Raw genomic sequence first — 20,847 nt, 5'->3', positions numbered from 1 at the left:
CGGACCGCCCCCGGCACATTTACCCCGGCACACCGCGATCAAACATGATCGCGGTGTGCCGGCGGTATAGGGAAGCATCGCGCAGGGAGGGGGCTCCCTGCGGGCTTTCCTGAGACCCCCGCAGCAACGCGATGTGATGATGTAATCGTGTTGCTGCGAGGGTCTCTTACCTTCCTCCCTGCAGCAGGGCCCGATCCAAAATGGCCGCGGCATCCGAGTCCTGCAGTGAGGGAGGTGGCTTACCAAGTGCCTGCTCAGTGCAGGCGCTTGGTAAGCCTGCACTGCTGCAAGTCAGATCGCTGATCTGACAAAGTGCCGTGCAAACTGTGCAAACTGATCTGTGATGTCCCCCCCATGGGACAAAGTAAAAAAGTCCCCCAAAAAATTTCCACATGTGTAAAAAAAAAAAAAAAATCCTAAATAAAGAAAAAAAAATCATTCCAATAAATACATTTCTTTATCTAAATAATAAAAAAACAATAAAAGTACACATATTTATTATTGCCACGTCCGTAACGACTAGTGTTGAGCGATACCGTCCGATACTTGAAAGTATCGGTATCGGATAGTATTGGCCGATACCCGAAAAATATCGGATATCGCCGATACCGATATCCGATACCAATACAAGTCAATGGGACATCAAGTATCGGAATGTATCCTGATGGTTCCCAGGGTCTGAAGGAGAGGAAACTCTCCTTCAGGCCCTGGGATCCATAGTGAGGTGTAAAATAAAGAATTAAAATAAAAAATATTGATATATTCACCTCTCCGGCGGCCCCTGGACATCACGCTGGTAACCGGCCGGCTTCTTTGTTTAAAATGAGCGCCTTTAGGACCTGCGAATGAAGTCGCGGCTTCTGATTGGTCGCGTGCCGCTCATGTGACCGCCACGCGACCAATCAGAAGCCGCGACGTCATTCGCAGGTCCTCAATTCCTAGAATTAGGAGTTTAGTGAATGAGAATGACGTCGCGGCTTCTGATTGGTCGCGTGGCGGTCACATGGGCGGCACGCGACCAATCAGAAGCCGCGACGTCATTCTCAGGTCCTAAAGGCGCTCATTTTAAACAAAGAAGCCGGCCGGTTACCAGCGTGATGTCCAGGGGCCGCCGGAGAGGTGAATATATCAATATTTTTTATTTTAATTCTTTATTTTACACATCCCTATGGATCCGATACCGATACCCGATACCACAAAAGTATCGGATCTCGGTATCGTAATTCCGATACCGCAAGTATCGGCCGATACCCGATACTTGCGGTATCGGAATGCTCAACACTAGTAACGACCCAACCTATAAAACTGTCCAACTAGTTAGCCCTTTCAGTAAACACCGTAAGAAACAAAAAAAAAAAAACCGAGGCAAAAAACAACGCTTTATTATCATACCGCCGAACAAAAAGTGGAATAACATGTGATCAAAAAGACAGATATAAATAACCATGATACCGCTAAAAACGTCATCTTCTCCCGCAAAAAACGAGTCACCATACAGCATTATCAGCAAAAAAATAAAAAAGTTATAGTCCTCAGAATAAAGCGATGCAAAAATTATTCTTTTTTCTATAAAATAGTTTTTATCGTATAAAAGCGCCGAAACATAAAAAAAGATATAAATGAGGTATCGCTGTAAACGTACTGACCCCAAGAATAAAACTGCTTTATCAATTTTACCAAACGCGGAACGGTATAAACGCCTCCCCCAAAAGAAATTCATGAATAGCTGGTTTTTGGTCATTCTGCCTCACAAAAAAACGGAATAAAAAGCGATCAAAAATAGTCTCGTGCCCGAAAATGTTACCAATAAAAACGTCAACTCGTCCCACAAAAAACAAGACCTCACATGACTCTGTGGACTCAAATATGGAAAAATTATAGCTCTCAAAATGTGGTAACGCAAAAAATATTTTTTGCAATAAAAAGCGTCTTTCAGTGTGTGACGGCTGCCAATCATAAAAATCCGCTAGAAACCCCGCTATAAAGGTAAATAAAACCCCCCTTCATCACCCACTTAGTTAGGGAAAAATTAAAAAAATGTATTTTTTACTCTTCGCCACGACAGCACCCCACATGAGAGAGAGGGATCCGCCCATAGGAACAGGAAACCTACAGAATAAAAGGAGGCGGTCCCCTCTCCTCCTCAGTTTAGGTTTCCTGTTCCTACAGGGACCCAGCTTACCTACAGATGAAGAGGATCCCTGGGCCATGCACCCGCCTGCGTCGGTATCTGTGGTAACGGCAGGGGCTGCGGTTCCAGAAGCAGCGGCGGGGGAGCCACTCTATTCAGCCTCCCCCCTCGTCTGGTCGGTAGCCATGGTCCGGGTCCGGTCACCGCTGGTCCGCCCGGCTCCATGAGGGCGCGCGCGCTCAAGCGGCCGGCTAAATGAACGCAGCCGCCGCATGGAGAGATGAGCGGCGCGTCTAACCCGAAAGTCGCTGGAGCACTTCCGGGTTCAGGCCGGGGAGGCAGGAGATTCGGCGCCATATTTAAAACTGCAGCGCTAGCGTCGGCCGGTGTGTATGTGAGTATGGCTTCACCGGCCGACGAAACGCACCTTGCTGTGCCAGAGCGTTCTCCCAGTTAGGAGAAAAGTACCAGGAGCAGCATTAAAGATGGTGGTCGACAGGAGCGATCTTCCACCAAACAAAAAGATCCCTCAAAGAATCCGCCTCCAGATCCGGTACCTGTCAGCTTCTCTGGGTGAGTTTAAAGACTTCTCTACCTATATGCTGATGTATGTTCCTCCTATGTCCCCTTCCTTTAGTCCAGGAAAAAGGCACACAAATCCAAGCACAAAGAATGTGCTTTATGTATACAGCCCCTACCAGATTCCTATATGAAGAGGTTATGCTCAGATTGCATCATACTGACCCTACGTCAGGAAAACATTATGACTCCATCTGACGTTAGAGCCATGATTCGGGAAGAGATGCAGGGACTGACGCAGGCTAGTAGCACCAGTTCCCGCCAACCTAGCAAGTCCCCATCTCCGGAAAATCCAGAATCAGAGGAGGTGCATAAGTCCTCAGATGAGTCAGAATCTCGGCCAAGTTCATCCGAAGATGAAGGAGGGTTATGTCTGCCTAACAGCAGCGTGGACAACTTGGTGAAAGCAGTCAGAAACACGATGGGGTGTCCGGATGAAAAAGGGAAAAAGTCAGCTCAGGATATTATGTTCGCGGGGTTAGGACAAAGGAAACGTAGGTCTTTCCCCGTTGTTACCACTGTAAAGGAGTTAATTAAAAAGGAGTGGGACAAACAGAGCGCAAGAGGATTTTTACCATCATCCTCTAAAAGGCGATATCCCTTTAGTGACGAGGAGCTGAATACTTGGGCAAAAGTGCCAAAAGTAGATGCAGCCGTAGCCTCAACCTCGAAGCAATCGGTCTTGCCTGTGGAGGATTCAGGGATGCTAACTGACCCATTGGACCGTAAAGCAGAAGCCTTGCTTAAAAAATCTTGGGAGGCCAATACAGGGGCATTCCGACCAGCCATCTCTGCTACCTGTACGGCGAGATCGCTGCTGGTTTGGATGGAACAACTGGAGGAGCAGATCAAAGGTAGAACTGCAAGAGACTCCATTCTACCAAAGATCCCTCTAATGAAGGAGGCTGTAGCATTCCTGGCAGACGCCTCAGTAGATTCGCTACGCCTAGCAGCCAGGTCAGCCGGCTTAATAAATACAGCCCGGCGAGCACTCTGGTTGAAGAACTGGAAAGGGGACGCACAAGCAAAGGCAAAGCTTTGTGCGCTCCCCTGCCAGGGAGAGCATTCAAGAGACGACCCTTTTCCAGGAAACCGTTTGAGCAAAGGGATCGCTGGGAAGCGAAAGACCCTAAGCAAAAAGGAGCTCTGTTTACCGGATCTTACAACTCAAAACGTGGCAAGTACCGCTAACCTTGAAGTGGGCGGCAGGTTAAAATTTTTTCTATCCAAGTGGGAACATATAACATCCAGCCGTTGGATTCTGGACATTATAAGAGATGGTCTAAAATTAGAATTTTTTAGAATCCCTTGGGATTCTTTTATAATAACATCACCAAAGGGACAAGAACAACAAGAGGCTCTAGAGTCCGAGATCATATCTCTTCTATCTAAAAAGGTGTTGGTGGAAGTTCCCCAAGATCAAAGAGGAAAGGGATTCTACTCCCCTTTGTTTTTGATCAAAAAACCAGATGGTTCATTCAGAACCATCATAAATCTCAAAAAATTAAATTCCTTTTTATATAATCGAACTTTTAAAATGGAATCTATTAGTTCTGCCATCAAGCTCTTGTTTCCTAGGTGTGTCATGGCCGGAATAGACCTAAAAGATGCCTACTATCATCTTCCCATACATGCCGAACACCAGCAGTACCTAAGGGTAGCGGTCATCCTGGCAGGACAGGTTCGTCACTTTCAGTATGTAGCAATGCCCTTTGGGCTTTCTATGGCTCCCCGCATCTTTACAAAGGTGATCCTGGAAGTGATGGCTCACTTACGCCAGCAGAACAGTCTCATAATACCCTACCTGGATGATTTTCTTGTTATCGGAAATTCCATATCCCAATGTGAAATGCGGTTATCTAATGCGATCTCATCCTTGCAGGATCTAGGTTGGATCGTGAATTACGAAAAATCCAGGTTGAATCCAGACACCATCCAGATATTTCTGGGAATTCAACTAGATTCAGTAAGTCAGAGAAGTTTTCTGCCACAGTCAAAGAGAATAATTATACAATCAAAGGTGTCAGAGGCAATGTCAAAACCCTGCATGACCCTGAGAAAGGCCATGTCCTTACTAGGATCACTGTCCTCATGTATACCAGCTGTGCTGTGGGCTCAATATCATACCCGTCAATTGCAGTATGAAATATTATCCATCCAAAAGGAAGTACGACATTTAGAGAGTAAAATTACTCTTTCCAGTGACGTGATTGAATCCCTAAGCTGGTGGTTAGACATGGATCACCTTTCAGGGGGTGTACCATGGATGATAAATCCCTCTAAAACAATTATCACTGACGCCAGCCCCGTGGGTTGGGGCGCACATATGGAAGATAGTCTGATCCAAGACACCTGGAATCAGGCAGAGCTGGTGTGTTCTTCAAATTGGAAAGAGTTAAAAGCAGTAGAATATGCCCTAAGTCATTTTCTTCCACAGGTTCAGGGAATGCAGGTGAGAGTTCTGTCGGACAATTCCACCACAGTGGCGTACATAAACCGTCAGGGAGGTACGCGATCAGGAACCCTGATGAACGTAGCAGCAAACATCCTCCAGTTGGCAGAGTTTCATCTTCCATCCTTAACAGCCCTGCACATCAAGGGGGCAGAAAACACCAAGGCGGACTACCCCAGTCGAAACAGGCTACGACAAGGGGAATGGTCGTTAAACAAGGACATATTCAACATGATAACAAAAGCATGGGGCGTACCCCAAATAGATCTGTTCGCCACAAGAGACAACAGACAGTAAAGAGATTTGCTTCCCTGAATCTCATGGATCACCCAGACATGTTGGACTCTCTTCACCATCCTTGGAGCTTCAAGCTAGCGTACGCCTTCCCTCCAATGTCTCTGATGCCTCTAGTGATCAGGAAGATCAGGAGGGACCAAGCCAGAGTAATCCTGATTGCGCCCTTCTGGCCAAAAAGACCATGGTTCTCATGTCTCCAGAGCATGTCTCTATGCGATCCATGGATCCTTCCTTTACACAAGGAACTGCTGTCTCAGGGCCCATTTTTCCACCCGCAAGTGAAAGGTCTTCACTTGACGGCGTCGAATTTGAGAGGCAGTTATTAAAGTCAAGAGGGTTCTCAGAACAACTGATTAACACCCTGATGTTGAGTAGGAAAAGATCTACCACCCTATTATACAGTAGGGTATGGAAAAAGTTCTTAGATTTTCATACAAGACCATTCTCTAGGCAGATTCCGATAGTTCCGATTCTAGAGTTCCTACAAAAAGGTAGAGAATTAGGTTTATCGGTGAACACCCTAAAGGTTCAAGTCTCAGCTTTAGGAGCCTTGTATGGAGACAACATAGCAGCTAACAAGTGGGTCTCCAGGTTTATCAAATCCTGTGAACGTTCCAATCCGGTACATATTCCCCGTCTACCTCCGTGGGATTTGAATTTAGTCTTAGAAGCCTTAACTGACTCCCCATTTGAGCCACTAGATGCCATACCTCTAAAGGTCCTAACATACAAAGTCGCCTTATTGGTAGCCCTAACCTCAGCTAGAAGGGTTAGTGACATCCAGGCCCTATCGGTAGACCTACCTTTCTTAATGGTATTTCAGGATAGAATTGTCCTAAAACCTGATCCCTCATACCTCCCTAAGGTAGCATCCATCTATCACAGATCTCAGGAAATAATTCTGCCTTCCTTTTTTAATACACCTGTAACCCCAGAACAACATAAGTTGCACACCTTAGATGTCAGAAGAGCCATCCTGACGTATATAGAAAGGTCTCAGACATGGAGGCAGAGTAGGGCTCTGCTTGTCTCCTTTCAGGGCCGAAAGAAAGGACATGGGGTTACAAAGGCTACCATTTCTCGATGGATCAGAGAAGCTATCTGTCTGGCCTACACATCGAAGGGCGAAATCCCGCCAGTGGGGATAAAGGCGCATTCCACGCGGGCCATGGCTTCCTCTTGGGCGGAGCATGCGGATGTACCAATCCATCTGATATGTAAGGCCGCAACCTGGTCCACACCTTCTACCTTTTACAACCATTACAGACTTGACCTTTCTGCTTCCTCTGATTTGACCTTTGGTAGAGCTGTTCTTAGTACAGTAATCCCACCCAAATAATGACTCTCTGAAAATCTCTCATGTGGGGTGCTGTCGTGGCGAAGAGTAAAAAGCCGGATTACGTACCGGTAATGCTCTTTTAATGAGTCCACGACAGCACCCATGTATTACCCTCCCTAAATTCTGCACAGTTCTTTCCTTTAAGTTCAAAAAGTAATGGTTGTATAGGGTTAAGAATTTTATGTTACTGAATAAGAATGAATACTAACACTTTTGCGGTTCCCTTTTTATACTCTGTAAACTAAACTGAGGAGGAGAGGGGACCGCCTCCTTTTATTCTGTAGGTTTCCTGTTCCTATGGGCGGATCCCTCTCTCTCATGTGGGGTGCTGTCGTGGACTCATTAAAAGAGCATTACCGGTATGTAATCCGGTTTATTTCCATTTTCCCATTAGGGTTAGGGCTAGGGTTAGGGTTAGGGCTAGGGTTAGGGGTAGGGTTAGGGCTAGGGTTAGGATTAGGGTTAGGGCTAGGATTAGGGCTAGGGTTAGGGCTAGGGTTAGGGTTAGGGCTAGGGTTAGGGTTAGGGTTAGGGCTAGGGTTAGGGTTAGGGCTAGGGTTAGGGTTGGGGCTAGGGTTAAGGCTACAGTTAGGGTTGGGGTTTGGATTACATTTACGGTTGGGAATGGGTTAGGATTAGGGTTAGGGGTGTGTCTGGGTTAGAGGTGTGGCTAGGGTTACCATTGGGATTAGGGTTAGGGGTGTGTTTGGATTGGGGTTTCAGTTATAATTGGGGGGTTTCCACTGTTTAGGCACATCAGGGGCTTTCCAAATGGGACATGGCGTCCGATCTCAATGCCAGCCAATTCTGTGTTGAAAAAGTAAAACAGTGCTCCTTCCCTTCCGAGCTCTCCCGTGTGCCCAAACAGGGGTTTACCCCAACATATGGGGTATCAGCGTACTCAGGACAAATAGGACAACAACTGTTGGGGTCCAATTTCTCCTGTTACCCTTGGGAAAATACAAAACTGGGGGCTAAAAAATAATTTTTGTGGGAAAAAAAGATTTTTTATTTTCACGGCTCTGCGTTATAAACTGTACTGAAACACTTGGGGGTTCAAAGTTCTCACAATACATCTACATAAGTTCCTTGGGGGGTCTAGTTTCCAATATGGGGTCACTTGTGGGGGGTTTCTACTGTTTAGGTACATCAGGGGCTCTGCAAATGCAATGTGATGCCTGCAGACCATTCCATCTAAGTCTGCATTCCAAATGGCGCTCCTTCCCTTCTGTGCCCTCCCATGCGCCCAAACGGTAGTTTCCCCCCACATATGGGGTATCAGCGTACTCAGGACAAATTGGCCAACAACTTTTGGGGTCTAATTTCTCCTGTTACCCTTGGGAAAATACAAAACTGCGGGCTAAAAATTATTTTTTGGGGAATTTTTTATTTTTTTATTTTCACAGCTCTGCGTTATAAAATGTAGTGAAATACTTGGGGGCTCAAAGTTCTCACAACACATCTAGATAAGTTCGTTGGGGGGGTCTAGTTTCCAATATGGGGTCACATGTGGGGGATTTCTACTGTTTAGGTACATTAGGGGCTCTGCAAACGCAATGTGACACCTGCAGACCAATCCATCTAAGTCTGCATTCCAAATGATGCTCCTTCCCTTCCGAACTCTGCCATGCGCTCAAACTGTGGTTCCCCCCCACATATTGGGTATCAGCGTACTCAGGACATATTGGACAACAATATTTAGGGTCTAATTTCTCCTGTTACCCTTGGAAAAATACAAAACTGGGGGCTAAAACATAATTTTTGTGGAAAAAAATATATTTTTTATTTGCACTGCTCTGCGTTATAAACTGTAGTGAAACACTTGGGGGTTCAAAGTTCTCAAAACACATCTAGATAAGTTCCTTGGTGGGTCTAGTTTCCAATATGGGGTCACTTGTGGGGGGTTTCTACTGTTTAGGTACATTAGGGGCTCTGCAAACGCAATGTGACGCCTGCAGACCAATCCATCTAAGTCTGCATTCCAAATGATCCTCCTTCCCTTCCGAGTTCTGCCATGCGCTCAAACTGTGGTTCCCCCCACATATTGGGTATCAGTGTACTCAGGACATATTGGACAACAATATTTAGGGTCCAATTTCTCCTGTTACCCTTGGAAAAATACAAAACTGGGGGCTAAAAAATAATTTTTGTGGAAAAAAAATATTTTTTATTTGCACTGCTCTGCGTTATAAACTGTAGTGAAACACTTGGGGGTTCAAAGTTCTCAAAACACATCTAGATAAGTTCCTTGGTGGGTCTAGTTTCCAATATGGGGTCACTTGTGAGGGGTTTCTACTGTTTAGGTACATTAGGGGCTCTGCAAATGCAAGGTGATGCCTGCAGACCAATCCATCTAAGTCTGCATTCCAAATGATGCTCCTTCCCTTCCGAGCCCTGCCATGTGCTCAAACTGTGGTTCGCCCCCACATGTCAGGTACCAGCATACTCAGGACAAATTTGACAACAATATTTAGGGTCCAATTTCTCCTGTTACCTTTGGAAAAATACAAAACTGGGGGCTAAAAAATAATTTTTGTGGAAAAAAAATATTTTTTATTTGCACGGCTCTGAGTTATAAACTGTAGTGAAACACTTAGGGGTTCAAATCTCTCACAACACATCTAGATGAGTTCCTTCGGGGGTCTACTTTCCAAAATGGTGTCACTTGTGGGGGGTTTCTACTGTTTAGGTACATTAGGGGCTCTGCAAATGCAATGTGACGCATGCAGACCATTCCATCTTAGTCTGCATTCCAAATGGCGCTCCTTCCCTTCGGAGCCCTCCCATGCGCCTCAACGGTGGTTCCCCCCCACATATGGGGTATCAGCATACTCAGGACAAATTGGACAACAACTTTTGGGGTCCAATTTCTCCTGTTACCTTCGGCAAAATACAGAACTGGGGGCTTAAATATAATTTTTGTGGGAAAAAAATTTTGTTTTATTTTTACGGCTCTGCATTATAAACTTCTGTGAAGCCCTTGGTGGGTCAAAGTGCTCACCACACATCTAGATAAGTTCCTTAGGGGGTCTACTTTCTAAAATGGCGTCCCATCTCAATTCCTGTCAATTTTGCATTGAAAAGTCAAACGGCGCTCCTTCCCTTCCGAGCTCTCCCATGCGCCCAAACAGTGGTTTACCCCCACATATGGAGTATCAGTGTACTCAGGACAAATTGTTCAACAACTTTTGGGGTCCAATTTACTCTCTTACTCTTGGGAAAATAAAAAATTGGGGACGAAAAGATAATTTTTGTGAAAAATTAAGATTTTTTATTTTTACGGTCCTGCATTATAAACTTCTGTGAAGCACTTGGTGGGTCAAAGTGCTCACCACACCTCTAGATAAGTTCATTAGGGGGTCTACTTTCCAAAATGGTGTCACTTGTGGGGGCTTCAATGTTTAGGAACATCAGTGGCTCTCCAAACGTAACATGGCGTCCCATCTCAATTCCAGTCAATTTTGCATTGAAAAGTCAAATGGCGCTCCTTCGCTTCCAAGCTCTGTCATGCGCCCAAACAGTGGTTTACCCCCACATATTGGGAATCGGCGTACTCAGGACAAATTTTACAACAACTTTTGGGGTCCATTTTCTCCTGTTACCCTTGGTAAAATAAAACAAATTGGAGCTGAAGTAAATTTTTTGTGAAAAAAAGTTAAATGTTCATTTTTATTTAAACATTCCAAAAATTCCTGTGAAACACCTGAAGGGTTTATAAACTTCTTGAATGTAGTTTTGAGCACCTTGAGGGGTGCAGTTTTTAGAATGGTGTCACACTTGGGTATTTTCTATCATATAGACCCCTCAAAATGACTTCAAATGAGATGTGGTCCCTAAAAAAAAATTGTGTTGTAAAAATGAGAAATTGATGGTCAAGTTTTAACCCTTATAACTCCCTAACAAACAAAAAAATTTGGTTCCAAAATTGTGCTGATGTAAAGTAGACATATGGAAAATGTTACTTATTAAGTATTTTGTGTGACATATCTCTGTTATTTAATTGCATAAAAATTCAAAGTTGGAAAATTGCAAAATTTTCAAAATTTTCGCCTAATTTCCATTTTTTTCACAAACAAACGCAGGTAATATCAAAGAAATTTTACCACTATCATGAAGTACAATATGTCACGAGAAAACAATGTCAGAATCACTGGGATCCGTTGAAGCGTTCCACAGTTATAACCTCATAAAGGGACAGTGGTCAGAATTGTAAAAATTGGCCTGGTCATTAACGTGCAAACCACCCTTGGGGGTAAAGAGGTTAAACAGAAAAATGTGTTAATATTCGGCTAAAGGTACCGTCACACTAAACGATATCGCTAGCGATCCGTGACGTTGCAGCATCCTGGCTAGCGATATCGTTCAGTTTGACACACAGCAGCGATCAGAATCCTGCTGTGATGTCGTTGGTCGCTGCAGAAAGTCCAGCACTTTATTTCGTCGCTGGACTTCCTGCTGACATCGCTGAATCGGCGTGTGTGGTGCCGATTCAGCGATGTCTTCGCTGGTAACCAGGGTAAACATCGGGTTACTAAGCGCAGGACCGCACTTAGTAACCCGATGTTTACCCTGGTTACCAGCGTAAAAGTAAAAAAAAAAAAAAACACTACATACTTACCTTCCGCTGTCTGTCCCTCGGCGCTCTGCTTCTCTGCCCTGTGTAAGCACAGCGGCCGGAAAGCAGAGCGGTGACGTCACCGCTGTGCTTTCCGGCCGCTGTGCTTACACAGGGCAGAGAAGCAGAGCGCCGAGGGACAGACAGCGGAAGGTAAGTATGTAGTGTTTGTTTGTTTTTTACTTTTACGCTGGTAACCAGGGTAAACATCGGGTTACTAAGCGCGGCCCTGCGCTTAGTAACCCGATGTTTACCCTGGTTACCGGCATAGTTGGTCGCTGGAGAGCTGTCTGTGTGACAGCTCTCCAGCGACCAAACAGCGACGCTGCAGCGATCCGGATCGTTGTCAGTATCGCTGCAGCGTCGCTTAGTGTGACGATACCTTAAGAAACCAACATTCCAAAATTAACGTGAGTCTGTCAGGAGTGTTGCTAAGGTATTTATAGGTCTAAGCCCAAGCCCCAGGGGATGTCCCCCACACACACCCATTCCCCCATCACATAACTATATAGATGTATATAATTTTATTTAATATCTAGTAACATTGTTGCTGCTATACCAGGACTAAATATTAATTACATACTGGTTTGAACAAATCACACTACATAAAAGACCATTATTAACAATAATACCAGTACACTACACTTCTTCATCAAGATAAAACCACATCAGTTTGGATCCTGATGAATAAATCTGAATATTTTAACGCTTTGATGATAAAACCGCATCAAGTCTACTTTGTTTCCTTGACCATTCTTTCAGATCTCCATCAGCAGCGAAGACAAGCCACCTATTGTTTCTCTTCTAGGACTCTAGTGTCTCCTCTAGTAATTACAGTATGACCTCCCCTTCCCCGAGAATGCCCCCTTCAGTAATAATGCTCCCTACGACTACTCCTTTCAGTAGTAATGCCCCCAACAGTGCTCTCTTCAGTAATACAGGAAATATATATATCTTGGTACCGTGTTAGCCAATAGATAGAGAAATAAGGAACTTACACAACTATCACAACAGAACCAAACCCCAATTAGAGGACTACTAAACATTCCTTATCTAAGAACTGCTCCAATATTTATGGACATAACTGTTTATCACTCATGGTAATTCTGCTTCATGTCACCTGTCTTATCCATGTTTTTTTTTTGTTGTTTTTGTTTTTTTTCTGTGCTATGTTGCGCATAAATATGTGATTCTTCAGAATTTCTTTTAGTCTTTGCCTGATGAAGAGACCTGAGTAGTCTCGAAAGCTTGCAATTTGTTACCATCTTTTCAGTTAGCCATTAAAAGGTATCAACCACTGAGGACTCTCAATTCTAAATATTTTTCTCTTCAGTAATAATGCCTCATGTGCCACATCGTTCGATAATATGAAGTTTACGCTCACCGAATCAGATCCCTTGATGCACTCTGTCCTCTTCTGCTCTACACTCAAGAGCATGCTTGTACAGGCGGTACAATGCCATGACATCCTGTGCCAGGATGCTGACATCTTGTAGGCTGCAGGCAGGAACTCGTAGGGCAGGGAGTCCGTTGCTCTATGCTTTGCGATACTAAGGGATCTCACTGTATTAGTATCATGCTGGTGGCGATACAGTTCACCAGAGATCCAGGGCACTAGACAAGAAGTCCTGTACCCATGCCCCAGATCTTTGGCGCTAGCATTGCCAATGCTGTCAGGACATAAAGCGTGTTCAATCCAAACCTGATACACCCTGAGGCCGGCCTCACACTAGCGAGTTTTACGGACGTAAGAGCGCAGAAACTACGTCCGTAAAACTCGCATAAAATACGGCACAATTATTCTCTATGCCCCTGCTCCTATCTGGCGTATTTTCCTGATCAGTATTATACGGCTTTCTACGGCCGTAGAAAATCGCAGCATGCTGCGTTTGTCACCGTATTGCGCAAACAAAACGTCAATGAAAGTCTATGGAAGCCCCAAAAATACGGATTACACACGGACCAGCAGTGTGACTTGCGAGAAATACGCAGCGGTGTTAGAGAGAAAAGCCGGCAATTCAGTGCGGTGTACAACCAGCAGAGGGCGCCCTCTTATGATCTCGAGCCAGGGAGCTTTCTAGGAAAGTTCCCACGATCTAGGAACAGCCAGCAGAGGGCGCCTCACCGCAAATGCAGGTAAATATAGGTCAATTACCTACTTTACCTACATTCTCCGGGGTTTTGCAGACATGAGCAGCTGCATTAGCAAAGCTCGTGGCTGCAAAATATTTTAACCCCTTCAGATGGATTTACATCGTTGGACGTGACAGATCCTAGGAAGGTATGTATATTGTTGGTTTATTATTTTTTTTTTATTTACAGATCGAGGGGCTTCAGTGAGTGGATTGAGAGTAGAATAAATTAATACAACAACCTTTGTGATTTTTTCATTAAATTAATTTTTAATTATGTGTGTGTGTGTTTTTTTTTTAACCCTTTACTAGTATTGGATTAATAATGGATAGGTGTCATAATTGACGCCTCTCCATTATTAATTTGGCTTAATGTCACCTTACAATAGCAAGGTGGCATTAACCCTTCATTACCCCATATCCCACCGCTACACGGGAATGGGAAGAGAGTGGCCAAGTGCCAGAATAGGCGCATCTTCCAGATGTGCCTTTTCTGGGGTGGCTGGGGGCAGGTGTTTTTAGCCAGGGGGGGGGGGCCAATAACCATGGACCCTCTCCAGGCTATTAATATCTGCCCTCAGTCACTGGCTTTACTACTCTGGCGGAGAAAATTGCGTGGGAGCCCACGCCAATTTTTTCCGCCATTTAACCCTTTAATTTAATAGCTAGAACTGCCAAATTTTGCATAGACACACTACTAACATTAGTAGTGTGGAATATGCAAAAAAAAAATGGGGAGAAGACATGGTTTACTGCATGTAAACCAGGTCTCATATCATGTCGGGTTTAGGAAGGAGAAAGCAAAAGCCGGTAATTGAATTACCGGCTTTCTGCTATATCGCGCTGGATGAAATATTACTATATATACATATATGTGTCTACTGACATATATATATATATATACATAGACAGTATATATGTTTTTTTTTTTTAACACATGGATCCCTTGTATAGCCGTATGTCGGTTTTGCAAGCCTGCGATAAAAACACGCAGTACGGATGACATACGGATTACATACGGAGGATGCCATGCGCAAAAAACGTTGAAACACCCTGCCTACGGAGGAGCTACGGACCACTATTTTCGGGACTTTTCAGCGTATTACAGCCGTAATATACGGACCGTATTTTCATACGCTGTGTGTGACGCCGGCCTTAGTGTAGCCCAAATGTTAATGCAATAGTCACTTCTGCTGACATTTCTTCCATGATTCCATTGCATCCTCCTGCAATGACATCACACCAATGCAACCGCTGCAGCCAATTGCAGGTTTTAGCGTTTGCAAGTGCATGGATAACGTCTATACGATCGGTATGGTACCATTGTCCATCGTGCGGTTATTGGACTGGCATGTTTATGAAATGCTTTTACGTATTACAAATATTATGAGTGCTACAGATATTAAAGGACGGTATTAGTTTGGGAATAGCAACAAAGACTCTCATTATGCATAATGGTGATGTTGGCAGAGCGTACCAAATGGTTACATCTAATGTAGCATACAGTTTCATTAAGGCACTACAAAATGAATCTCTTTTCTCCCACCAGGAGGTTTAAACAAAACCAACAGGGAAGAGGACGCACGGAAAAAAAAAAAAAATCAATTCATTAATGAAATGAAGACATGAAAAATAATTAGGCTTATAACAATATATTCAGGAACTGCATTAACTCCTTGAGGTGAGATATCAAAAGGGAGGACCATCAAAATAAAAATATGAAGCGCTATGATGTGGAATGGTGTTTCTGGGTGTAAAGAACATGTTTCAATTAAAATATTATAATGTGCCCTCATTGGGACTGTTTATAAGGTTCTTTTCTGAACCTACATGAAATTTAATGATAAATACATCTAATATCAACAGAATAACAGGTTGGGTTTTTTTTTCGAGAGAAGAAAAAAAGTTAATATGGGACTGTGTAAGGAATATCTATCTCCAAGGAGCTAATTTAAAGCACCAGTGACATTAATATTTCCTTTGCACACACAATTATGGCAGTAAAAAGGAAGAGAGAATGCATACCTGCAGTGCTCTACCGAGAATAGTTCGCAATAGCAGAAATATTCATTAAAAAGGGAAGTTTTAATGGCTTCAAATAAAGATGTTTCCTTTGTCTGTGGGATTATTAGGCAAATATATTTTGATAACACCGATATTTGCTTCTGGGAATTCCTAAGGTGCATAGTGTATTTCTGATAAAACACAAAGGTAGCAACTAAAAGACTTAGACAACTTTGGGGCAGGTTTTTATATTTCTTAAAGGGAATCTGTCATCAGGTTTTTGCTACCTCATCTGAGAGCTGCAAAACATAGGCAGAGAGAAACTGAATTCATTGATATATCACTTAGTTTACTGGGTGCAGCCGTTCTCACACAATCAGATCTTATAGATATAGAGCGAAGCAGAGCTGAGAAAGCTAATCCCGCCCACACCAGGCTCGCCATGTACAAAGTCCATAGACAGTGAGCTGCTTATCACAGAGGGAGGGGGCACTGCCAGACTAATGTAGTCCAGTAATGTTAATCTCTTAGTGATAAATCCTTCACAGTTAGTAAAAGCATGCACTTTAACAAGTGACACATCCCTGAATTCTGTGTTTCAGACTCTATCTCCTGCTATCATCAGATTACATAGCTAAAACCTACTTTCAGATTCCTTTTAAGTGCATGTATTTTCAGATAAAAGTAATTTTTGAAATTGGATTTTGTTAAAAAATTTGCCACGTTTTGCTTTTATAGGCTGTTTACACTGCTGGCTGCAGAACGAATTAAATGAATATCCATCAATCCTCTCATTGGGGAATCTGTCAGCAGGATTTCACACCTCAAATTATTTCTATGTGTATGGAGCTCTTTCAAAGATAAGTCCAGCAATACCATTACATGGCCAATCTGTTCCTCCATTACTGAAAAATCAGTGTTTGAATTGATGTGCAAATAAGGCTGAAGGGATCTTTGTAGATCTGAAGCCTTCATCACTCTGGCTCTATTTCCCACCCAGCTCTGCCTACTCCTACTTGGTTGATGGCTCCATTGCCTGAAGTCACAGATCATAGCCTGTCAGTCAAATAGGAAGAGGCGGCGCTGGCAGGAGAATAGGGCCAAAGTGACATTGGCTTCCGATCTGCCATAGCCCTTGAGCCTTATTTGCATATCAGTTCCAAGTTTGGTGTGTGAAATCCTGCTGATAGATTTCCTTTATGCTCATCCTGTGTAAACAGGACATGTGCTGCCAAGAACAATGACAGTTTATCATATTACTGATCGTTTTGTGTGCATCAGAAGTGCTGTTGGTCTATCTAAACAGGCTTTTAAAGGACGACCAGTCAACTTCTACCTGCGAGTATAAATGCACTTTATGTTTAGGTTGTTAACAAATTAGACGAAGTTAGTAACTCTGCCCAAATGTTTTTCTGTTTTATAAATCTACCAAGTTGCTCAATACAGTTAAAGTAGGGGTATAAAACTAACATTTATTTTAATACTAAATGTCTGTTTCTTCAATGTAGCAATCTAATATATTTTCTAATCCTGCTGTTCCCTCACTGTGCTATCTAATTCCTTTATTGTATTTTTTCTAACCTACTTCCTGTTTGATAATACTTTGGTGACATCACTTGTGGAGTTGGGGCTAGTCTCCGCTTGCCAGGTTTTCTTCTTACAATGCACAGTGACAGTGCGCTCTCTTGCCAGCTATTCACTTTTCATTAGAGCTGATGAGGGAGTGCACTGTCACTGTGCATTAAAAAGAATAGTGCACAGAGACAAGATCCGACTGAGCATACATAAGAATTGATTCATGCTCAGTACAGCTGGAACTAGACCAGGCCAATGAAACGAACGTCACTGATGACCCTTCATTTCAGGGTTACTGCTGCAGCCTCTGCCCCCTGATGCACTGGCCATTCTCAAACAAAGCATCATAATTTAGGAAGTAGGTAAAAAAAAATAAAGCAGTTAGAGTAAGACTTTTTAATTAAAGTATATTAGAAAAAAAAATTAGATTATTACATTAAATAGACAGACATTTAGGATTAAAATAAATGTTACTTTCAGACCACCTCTTTAACATCATTGTTATATTTCAATTAATATCATCACTTTGTAAACTATATTTTCTTCTAATGCATAGGTGGTTACCTTGGAGGAGCATACAATATAATTTACCCGTCACAGACACACAGTTACTGCAACAGGGCCAATTTACATAAATTAAAGTCGTCTTAATGGACATTTAATTAACCTTCCATTACGTGTTTGGACCGTGGGGAACATTGGAGAACACACAAAACTCCCTGTTGGTTGAAATTGAGCTTCATTGTTACCAGCGGTAATCAGTTTACCAGTTTACCGCCACGCTACCACTTAACTAATTGGTGGTGGTACTTGCTACGGTAGGTTCTAGTTCAGTCAATAAATGCCAGTAAGATTTGTCTCACTATTTTATAAAATAATGTAGGTTCTTGCAAAATAAAGTATATTAGCAACCAATTTAATATAGCGCAGTGCAAATAATGTTGATTTTTTTTTTACATCCTCTCCTTTGATAACTAGAGAAAGGACATGACCGTCTTAGATTACATTCACACGCGGCAGAAATGCTGCAGATTTTTTCATCTTGATTAGTAAGAGGAAAACAGCAACAGATTACAACTGCAGAAAGTGGAGACTTTCACAAATGTCATCCGCATTCTATTGAAAAATATGTGCATGTAAAATGATATACGGTGTGAGACAGAATAAGGTTTGAGATGCAACTCTTTGTTATCAATACATAACTAAAAACTGTGGCATATCCGCCCCCAAATCCATACGTAAAGCATGCAGGTTTTGATGTGGAATTTACAGTAAAATCTGCAACAGATTTGTGTCTATATCATGTCAGTACACTGAGTGCAGCGAGACCCGGCTTCTCTGATGACATTCATAGTCACTACCTGGCGCCTGTGAATAGCGGTCACTTTACTGCTATTCACAGGCACCGGAGACAGAATCGGGGAACGTGGACTATATCGGACCTGCATGGCAACAATTTGGGTAATAAAGTGGTGAACAAGGAAGTGTCTATTGCTTTTTTTTCTATCTTTCCCGTATACTTTAGATTCGTTGGATTACTTCGGACCTTCATGGGATTTTTTTTTTCAATAAATTGGTGAACGAGGGATAGTGTGGAGGAATCTTTATTGAAATAAATTGTTTTGTTCTGTGTGTGTTTTTATTTTTCATTACCCGGTTAGTAATAAGGGTGTTTGATAGACACCTCTCCATTACTAACCCCAGGGGTTGATAGCAGCTGTGATTTTTGACAAATCCCAGCTGTCATCAACCCCAACTACTATTACTATTATCCCAATTGCCACCACACCAGGGCAATCGGGAAGAGCAGGGCAAAAGCACCAGAATTGGTGCATTTAATGTGATGTGCCAATTCTGGGGTGGCTGCAAGCCTGTATTTTTATGCTTGGAATGGCCCAATATCTATGATGATGAGCGAGTGTATTCTTTGCTCGGGTTTTCCCGAGCACGCTCGGGTGGTCTCCGAGTATTTGTAACTGCTCGGAGATTTAGTTTTTGTTGATGCAGCTGCAGGTTTATGGCTGCTAGCCAGCCTGAGTACAGGTGGGGGTTGCCTGGTTGCTAGGGAATCCCCACATGTATTCAGACTGTCTATCATCTGTAAGGCATGCAGCTGAGGCAACAAAAACGAAATCTCCACGCACTTACAAATACTCGTAGACCACCCGAGCGTGCTCGGGATAACCCAAGCAACGAGTATACTCGCTCGTCACTACCAATAACCATGGAATTTCCCAGCCTGATAATATAAACCTGCAGCTGTCTGATTTATCTTGTCTGGTTATTAAAAATAGGAGGAACCCCACTTAATTTTTTTAATTAAATTATTTATTAATTAAAACAAGGCTAAAAACACATGCGTAAATGCACTAAGGCAATAAACCATGCCTTTTTGACTCAAATTCAAAATTATCCCTCTTACACCAGCTATCCCTATACTAAATGCAGGTAACAGCGCTTTTACTAGAGAAAGGACAGTATGTATCCCTGAAAAGGACTCTTGTTTTAATGGTGCAGCAGCGATATAATAGTACTGCAATATCAATTAAACACTGCCTATATGCCTGTTCTTATGTAAGCTCTCTCCCCTAGATCAACTCTCCCTGAACTGCTTCCAAAGGACAATGTGCCGAGCATCGCATCACCGGTCTCTTATACAAGACCTGATGACGCTTTGCTGCTGGCCAATAACAATAATGCCAGCAACCAACATGACTACAGCATTCCTATGTATGGCAGTCAATCCACTATTGATATCAATATTAAAATATACTAAGCGTTTTTTGATCAAAGAACAAAAAAGCCATCGAGCCACATCAAGGTGTACCTAACTATGAATGGTCTGTATTACTAATGTCCTACCTCTCCATGCGCCAAACCGGGCCTCATCTGAATGGAAACATTCTTCGCCCCTGCAGTATAGAAAGCACAGATGTACAAACCAAGGTAAAACAGGGTGAGATACACATAGTTTTGTTTTTGTTGCTTTCAGTGATCGCTATGAATTGACTTTTACTCTTCTCTTTAATGTATGGCCTAACACAACCTCAATAAAATTTCTCCAGAATTATGAAGACAATATAGAAAAATATTTAGAATTGAGAGTCCTCTCAATTCTAAATCTAAATATTTTTCTATCTACTGGCTAACACAGTACCAAGATATATATCTTTCCTGTATCAAGACAAAATAAAAATACAAGGCCATATGCTGAGTAATTTATAGGAGATCAGTGATGAAATCATTCATGTTACAACAATATCACCAAGGGATGGGAATGGATTGGTTTCCATAACTTATTAATTACGTATTCCTCAAATGAAGCTCAACCAAAAGATTCACTACTCACATTCCAATTGAGAGATGGACCAAAGAACTATTCTAAATGCTTTTTTGCCTCCGGTGGGGTTAAATTGAGAATTGAGTTATATTCGTTGCATAATATTACAAAAAATTATCTGCTTTGGAAATTCCTTTTTTCTAAAATGACTCTCCCAAAAACACCTACAGTTTATACTCGAGTATAAGCCGACCCGAGTATAAGCCGACCCCACTAATTTTGCCACAAAAAAATGGGAAAACTTATTGACTCGAGTATAAGCCTAGAGTGGAAAATGCAGCAGCTACCGGTGAATTTCAAAAATAAAAATAGATGCTCCATACCGTTTATTATTGCCCCATAGATTATCCATATATAGCTGTGCCATATAGAATGCTCTGCAC

The 20,847-nt window shown here is 42.7% G+C and overlaps 1 long non-coding RNA gene across 1 annotated transcript in view; it reads right to left on the bottom strand.

Annotated features, from left to right (window-relative positions):
- Positions 1 to 20,039, bottom strand: part of LOC138663106 (uncharacterized) — a 133,865-nt gene extending 113,826 nt beyond the window's left edge. The window contains exon 1 of the long non-coding RNA XR_011318120.1: positions 19,987 to 20,039. This is a non-coding gene — a long non-coding RNA (uncharacterized lncRNA). The remainder of the gene's footprint in view (positions 1 to 19,986) is intronic.
- Between the last annotated feature and the right edge of the window lie 808 nt (positions 20,040 to 20,847).

The sequence above is a fragment of the Ranitomeya imitator genome, chromosome 1, assembly GCF_032444005.1.
Source record: "Ranitomeya imitator isolate aRanImi1 chromosome 1, aRanImi1.pri, whole genome shotgun sequence".
NCBI lineage: Eukaryota > Metazoa > Chordata > Amphibia > Anura > Dendrobatidae > Ranitomeya > Ranitomeya imitator.
The sequence above is the reverse complement of the archived record's forward strand: the minus strand, read 5'-3'. Positions and strand labels throughout refer to the sequence as shown.